Source organism: Olea europaea, chromosome 6, assembly GCF_002742605.1.
Source record: "Olea europaea var. sylvestris chromosome 6, O_europaea_v1, whole genome shotgun sequence".
Lineage (NCBI taxonomy): Eukaryota > Viridiplantae > Streptophyta > Magnoliopsida > Lamiales > Oleaceae > Olea > Olea europaea.
Window position 1 is genome coordinate 7,022,662 of NC_036242.1, and position 8,343 is coordinate 7,031,004.

The 8,343-nt window shown below is 32.3% G+C and overlaps 1 long non-coding RNA gene across 1 annotated transcript; it reads right to left on the bottom strand.

Moving 5' to 3' along the window:
• Positions 1 to 1,662: 1,662 nt before the first annotated feature.
• Positions 1,663 to 6,325, bottom strand: LOC111396473. The gene is made up of 3 exons (XR_002703008.1): positions 6,060 to 6,325; positions 3,581 to 3,660; positions 1,663 to 1,736 (listed from the first exon to the last, which is right to left on the bottom strand). It is a non-coding gene; the product is annotated as an uncharacterized LOC111396473 (long non-coding RNA).
• Positions 6,326 to 8,343: the final 2,018 nt, after the last annotated feature.

The following is an 8,343-nucleotide window of genomic DNA, read 5'->3' on the forward strand; positions in this document are numbered from 1 at the left end:
AGCAAATATTTAATGGTAAACAATCAAGAGCAAATACACGTGCGATGACGATATACTATAGGATAACACACACCGATCTTTTCAAAAAATACGTTCACATAGAACCATAGATTAACACCAAGTCAATCAAACCACGATCAACCACATATGCAACACATGCATAAATGACCCTAAGAGAAGATCTCACCACACTTATCCTATCCCATTCCATGTTGCTCACACCTTGAGAATACATATCTCCTCTCATCGCCCATCATGCTTACTAAACTATTCACTCAACTCATGTCTAACTGGCAAGTCACAATAGATCCTAAGTTCTCGGGATAATCCTCTATCACCACATCACTTCTCCCAACCTACGTGGATAATGGGTCTCCACCTAACAGAAGTGATAGAAGTGCCTCTCTCACACTCGACCTGATCAGGGTCTCTTTCCAGATAAATGATTCTAGACATTTGATCACATCTCCACTCGTGATCCGAATGTCACACTCCACATCCCCGGTATAAACCACCATCTACCCCTAGGCATCTATACTCCACCTTATCAAAAGACATCCAACTCACTACTAATGCATTTCAAACTCACTATGACAAATTAATACCTTTCGGTGACCACAAAGGTTACTCCAATCACCAAAGTTCCAAAAAATTCACAAAGAAAACGGCAAAGGTGGCACTCACAAAGAAAAATCGAAGAAAGAGTCAGTTACTTTACAACACTCACAAACGAGGCTCACAAAGATAAAGAAGGTAACCCTAACATGACTGCCTCACATAATCTCACAAACCACACAGGCTCACAAAGATAAAAGAGAGAAACGGTTGCCCAACTTTCTTCTCACTACCACACCCTCACACCATTCACAGAGCAAACAGAGCACACCACAAAACTCAACCCGCTATGCATGTAAACATATTACACAAAGTAATAAATCACTCTAATTCATATAATTACACACATCAAACATATTGAAAGTGTAACATACCAACGTTGCAACAAAATTAAGTGACCACATACATGCAGAAATGATTATATACAGATGCAATGCAAGAACAAAGTTTATTCTCTCAATAAACATCATTAGGATTACTACTCGACCCTAAAGTCACATTCGCATCGTCTCTATCCTCATCTTTCCTTTTATTATCATCCTAGGACAATCTCTTTCAATTATGCCCAAATTTTATCACAGTTAAAATATATTTTATATTTCGCACTTGCCTTAGACCTATACATGTGAACAATACCAAATAATGACCACAAGCAAAGTACTGACACATAATTCACAGAGAACAGTCAAGTAAATTTTCCTAAGGTCACATGCAATTCTATCGTTGTAAAAAAATTGGTGACAAATTCACATAGAATTCAAGACAATTAATTAACATGTAATTCTTAGGTCTAGCAACAAGCAACGTTTACCCCAAACCTAATGTCACCCCATACAATGACTTCTAACGCGAAAAATAAATAATTCTATACATTTATTTTAACTGCAATAATAAAAAATAAAGAATACGATATCGAGAGGACCACGTCTGAAGGTCTGTATAATGCTAATAATTTCAAGGTCCAACTACTTTGGGTGGTTCATCAAACTTGAAAAGTAGAAAATAGAATTAAAAATATAGAAGAAATAACAAAATACTCACAGAACTCCGAAACAACATTCTTGACTCCAAAACTTGCTTCCAACTCACAATCAATTTGTTCTTTGGTTAAATAAGCCTTCCTATAAGAAAATGCCCCACAATGTTAGTCACAAAAGAACATACAAAAAAGTAGTTATAGTTAGCAATGAGAAAAATATATCAATTAAAAAGAAAGGCTTCACTGATGAACACCCTAGAGTTATAAGGCCAATTGCTCGCTGTTCAAATAATGTAAAAAGAAAAAAGGACAACCCATCTCTACTTAGCATCTAGCTGATCGTTCAATGAAACATTAAGCCCCAATTATTGTAGAGAGACGACATAAAGTATGAGCGAACACATTGAGGAGTAAATATAACTGTTTTGTCAATGGAGAAACAAGTGGATTACATTTCTGCACATGGAAAGCAATCCATTGCATAAGTATTTGCTTGATATTCCTATAACGATAATTAGAATTTGCAATATAATCAAGCCACATCACTCGGCATAGTGATTGGCGAAAGAATAGTACTATAAGTAAATAAATTCTAGATCATTCAATTGTCTAGAATTTATTTGCATCGAAATTATCAATTAAATTTCTTTAATTGATTTAATTTTCAATCTAGAAAATATTATATTTGTATGATTTTTATTGGTGAGTAGATGAGAGAGAGTTGATAGATGCAAAAGAGAAAGAGAGTAAATTCCCTGAAAAATAAAAATCTCACTCCCCATAAAGAAAATATTTTCCTTGATTTCGAGAAAAATAAAGTCACGTGACCAAAGGAAGGAAAATATATTTCAAGAAAAAAAAATGTCAATTAAACTGCACAAAAATATGAATTTGAGTGGAAAAAACATATTTTTCATGAAAAATATTGACAATCAAATGCAACCTTCACTATAAAAAATAACTATTTTTGCGACAAAGAATTGTATCGCAATTGAGATTTTGTTGCAAAAGTAATTTATCGATGACAATATATTTGTTGTGAGTATTTTCTCATTATATGAGTCATGGAATGTATTCTATGATGACATTTTGGCCATTTTCCGCATTAACAAAATCGCAACACTATTTGTTTGATGCAAAAAATACGAAATGAAAAAACAATATTTGTAACTATAATGTCGTCGCAATGTATATAATTTGCAAAAAGTTAAAAAGACAACAAGTCAATTTGTCACAAAGAATATTCCAATAAAGTTTTTGCCATAAATATGTTTGTTACGAATGTTGAGTCATGAAATTTATTCTACGACAACTTTCGACCATTCATCATATTAACCAAATCACAACACTATTTGTTCGAGGCAAAAAAATATGAAACAGCAACACAATATTTGTAGCCATAATGTGGTCGCAATACAAATATGTCATGAAAAAACAAAAGGGCGACAAGACAGTTTATCGCAACAAATTATTCTAATTAAGTTTTTACGAGAAAAACATTTGTTTTGAATGTTGAGTCATGGAATATATTATGCGACTACTTATGACCATTCATCGCATTAACAAAATCACAAAATTATTTTGTTTGACACAAAAAATACAAATTAGTAACACGATATTTGTAGCGATAATGTCGTAATGCATATATGTCAAGAAAAATCAAAAGCACGACAAGTTAATTTGTCGCACCGATTATCCTTAATTAAGCTTTTCTTAGCTTCATAGATGATTGTTCACCTTCTATTTGAAAATGTATCCCCATAAAAACAACTCATGACTATAAAAAGAATGCTTCAATATACAATAATTCAAATATAAATAATTACAAAATACATTATTGTTAATTAAATAGATAGTTACCTCTAAAACTAAAACAAGTAAAGTATAAAGCTGATAATTTTAAGGTCCAACTAATTGGGGTGGTTCATCAAACTTGAAAAGTAGAAAATAGAATTAAAAATATAGAAGAAATAACAAAATACTTACAGAACTCCCAAACAACATTCTTGACTCCAAAACATGCTTCCAACTCACAATCAATTTGTTCTTTGGTTAAATAAGCCTTCCTATAAGAAAATGCCTCACAATGTTAGTCACAAACGAACATACAAAAAAGTAGTTATAGTTAGCTATAAGAAAAATATATCAATTAAAAAGAAAGCCTTCACCTACAGACACCTAGAGTTATAAGGCCAATTGCTCGCTGTTCAAATAATGTAAAAAGAAAAAAGGACAAACCATCTCTACTTAGCATCTAGCTAATCGTTCAAAGAAAACATTGAGCCCTAATTACTGTAGTGAGACCACATAAAGTATGAGTGAACACATTGAGGAGTAAATATAACTGTTTTGTCAATGGAGAAACAAGTGGATTACATTTCTGCACATGGAAAGCAATCCATTGCATAAGTATTTGCTTGATATTCCTACAATGATAATTAGAATTTGCAATATAATCAAGTCACATCACTCGGCATAGAGATTGGCGAAAGAATAGTACTATAAGTAAAGCACATAGTTCTAAGTATATGTATTAGCTAAACCAAGTTTATTTATGGAATGAGTACATCCTTTGTTAAGTGACATTAATTTCTGCCACTAGAAAATCAAACTTTACTCAATGTACTAGTTATTCTTACATTATGAGAGAAATTTTTTAATTAAGTTCATATAACCTACTAGACAATAGAGAATTTGAACATAAATAAACCTACTACATAAGACCATGTAATAGAATTCAGATTGTGATTTGGACCAACTCCTATCTATCATGTAAATCACTGAATTCACATAGATCATACAAAATTTTCTGGTTTTAATTTCTCCAAATTCACTCAGCTTAGATCGATTGACCTGGGGAAAAATTTCTTCACTGGTAGATTGCCAGCAAGCCCCTTTTTATGTTTATTTGTAAAGATTCTCTAGTAATAAAGTTAAGAGTCCTTAAAGGAGAAGTCATTAGGAGAAATGCCACAAAAATGAACTCTTTATCCTTCACCAGCAATTTCTTCATGGTTGTCAATTCCACTCTTGGAGAACAAGTCTAAAATAGATCAACTTCCATGTGAATTCTATGAAGATCACTTCTAACCAATTAGAAAGACAATAAAATTTCCATATGCAAGCTACCTTTTGAACTTGTCGACATTACTTCATTGAGATATTGAAGTGATATTCAGGAAAACTGAGTAATTTAATCCTAATTTCACTCTCATAAACATCAACATACAAAAAAATTATTTAAAAATAACTTTGCCTATGTAATTTTCAATCGTATGGTGGAATTTAATATATATACTTTTTTCCAATCGCAGAAATACAATAAATTGATTGAGCTGAATACCAAGGATACCATAGCATTCAATTAGAATGTGAACTGGTAGGAAAATAGACATGGTTGACATCATTAAAGAAATTCAGCATATGTGACATTTTCCAAATTCATTCCTGTCAGGTTGGTTAGGCTAAACACGCAATCAAAGTTAGAAAATGACACGATGCACATTATAATGCAATATTTGTATAGAATTATTATCCTTAAATACAATGCCACAAGTAAAATTATTCATTCCTTCTACATAGATTTGAGACAAATTTTGGCACAAAATTGCTGGGCATATGATCACCAACCATATGTACAACTAAATATTGGCCTTGACCCGCCCCGCGAGGCATAGCCCAGTGATGCAAAGGACAGAAGTAAAGTTATTTCACCCTTTGCTGGTAGTCGCATTGGGAGGATTTGATTTTTGAGACATGAAATTGGATTCCTTGTAGACGCAGTGTACATGCAGCTCTTCTTCCTTTGCCTACTGTGACATATTCCGCGATTTACCTCCGTCACAAAACTTTAGGGGCAAGGCGATGGGAGCCCTTAAGATTGGGATTCAACCTTTTTAAATATTGGCCTTGACCCAGAGAATATCATGGAAGGATATTTTACATTCATGGATGAAGGGCATAGATATAATGCTTAGAAAACTAAGCAAAAGATACCTTAGTGGAAAGATTTTGAACCAACTACAGGTGAGCAAAGGGAAGATGAATTTTGGCCTGAACGGCAATAACATTAATACTTGATGCCCCTATTTTTAATATCGTAAAAACGGCATGATAAATCATCTTTCCACATATTTGACAATATTTAATACAAAAATTACAAACAACTATGATAAATATCCCTAGTAGTAACAGAATTAAATTACTCAGACATGCCTTGAAGAGAAATTTATGAACATATGCAGAATTAAAAAATGAAAGCAGAAGGCCAATAATATCAAAAGGAAGCAACACGCCACGCTACCAAATAACAAATGTTACCTTCATTCTTAATTCCACCAACTTCCCCAACCACAACCACTAAAAAGGAATCTAATTAGAGCTACATCTCTTGAATAAGGAGTTCCACAAAATGAAGAAAATAACACTACATGAAGAGTAAGATAGCATAATAGTGAACCCTCACATTTAGAGGGGCTTCTGGGAGAAACACAATTTTTTTCTACTCCTGGGGCTCGGCCGAAACTTTCGAAACCAAAATTTACTGCAAAATGCTTCACTCCATTACTAATAATCTACTGGCGTGGGAGATTTGATGGTGTTGGCGGCGGGCTTAGGGCTTCAGCACTGACATTTGATGAGAGAGATCCCTTTGGTCTGCCATTCGGGTTTAGGGCCTCAGCATTTGATTTGAGTGGAATGTGAAGATTTTTGTTTTAGAGGGAGTGGAAAAATTTCTAGTGGGAAGCGAAAATTTAAGGAGGAGGGAAATTGCATATTGTAAAAATTGGTTATTCAAACTTTCCTCTAAATTTTTATTAATTTTTAAATATTTTTACCAATATTTCTACCGATTTTTTGTCCCATTGATGACTATTGAATAATTTTTTTTACTTTTACTTAAAAAGTTTAGCTACAAATTTTCTGTGTTTGTAATTATTTTGGGTTGTGCTGTGTGTACACAATGGTGTATATACAAGTTTACACCCCCTTCACATGGAGGAGGGTCCACATGTAATAAAATATTCGTGGACCTAAGGCTGTGTGTACACACAGCATTATCCAATTATTTTACACCTTTATTTAGTTTCCAACAAAAACATTCATTGGGAAATTCGTTGATAAATATATTTAATTTATTTTTTATTTTTTTACCAATGGACTAGCATTGGAATTCTACAAAACGAAAAGCTTACGTTGGTAATTCAGTCGGTAATTAAATATATAATTTTAAAAATTGATAAACTAATAATTCGTTACTAATTTGTTGTTAATCTATTTGTAATTGCAAGGAAGATGTCTCTAAAAATTTCATCAATGTTGCCTCATTTTTCAATAGTGTAAGATTAAAAAAATTTATATTAGATATCAAAATTTAGCCAAAAGAAAACATAAACATTTGTTTCAAAAAAGAAACAAAAAATGTTGCCAAAAGAAGTTTAGATAACAAGTAAAGAGTGTCACGAAATATAATTACAGCAACGGACGAGGTACGTCGCAAAAACTTAACAGCAACATACATTTGAGAGCTTCTACAGCATGCATTGCATGTTGTCGTACCCTTCTGCTCTACGATAAAATTAGAGCTTAAAATATATGAGTGAGTATTGTAAAACACCTACTGCAACATTTTTTGCCCGTTGAAAAAAAACATATTTTTCTTATAACAATTTTTCCTCTAATTGTAGAATTTTTAGCAGCAAATATTTCTTGTCACAAAAAGTAGACCCCATTGCACCACAAATATTTTGTAGCAAGAAATTAAAATTTTGACGTTATAATTTTCCCACCAAAAATATTTTGGCGCCTAGCGTCCCTTATTTTTTGGTGACATTTTTTATTATTTGTCGCTACTTCTCACATTTCACAACTTTTTATATCAAGTTATATTTTTTGTTACTTATTTTTTTCATTATAATCTTTGCGACAAACTTTAAAAATGTATTGTGTTAAATCACTTATTGCGCAACTTTCTGTATGTCGCAAAAAATCTTGTCAAGGAATCACAATTTTTTTGTAGTGCTTAGTGTACGAATAAGAAATTCTTGATGAAGCCAAATATAATTCATAATTTTTAGGTCTAAAGTGTATTGTCAAAGTTCAGTGTCCAAAAAATCATTTTATCGAATTATATTTAGGATTAAGTTGTCGGGTATTGCAATTGTCTTTCAAAGGAATAAAAGTCCATTAAAAAAGATCAAGTCAAGACAAAAAATGCTTGAAGACTATCAAGTGAGTCGCTCGAATGGTTTTAGTAGAACTTGACCACTTGATGCCTAAGGGACGCTCGAGCGATCGTGTCATCCGAGCAAAACCTAATTCCAATTTTCAGATTTTTTGCAATCCAGAACAATCCATAACTCTTTAATACTCTATTTGATCCACGTTTTTTTTCAAAAAAAAAAAATGCATTCTTAAACAATAATTTAACATCATTTTAACCACACATTCTTCAATAAAATAATATTACATGCAAATCCAAAATTTTTTCTTATTTTTTTTATCACACATTTTTCATCAATACACTATTCAAAAATACATTCTTATGAAAATAATGTAGCTCAGACATATATACCCAACCAAATTTTGTCCTAAAAGGGCGTTGACCATTATTCATTAAAGAGCACATCCTGTTGAAGATCAAATATTGATTCTATATTTCTCATGCCTTAACCACAAGATCAAAACAACAAAATTCCAAAAGATCAAAAACACTAACAAACCTCTACCAAATATCTTTCAGATTTTTG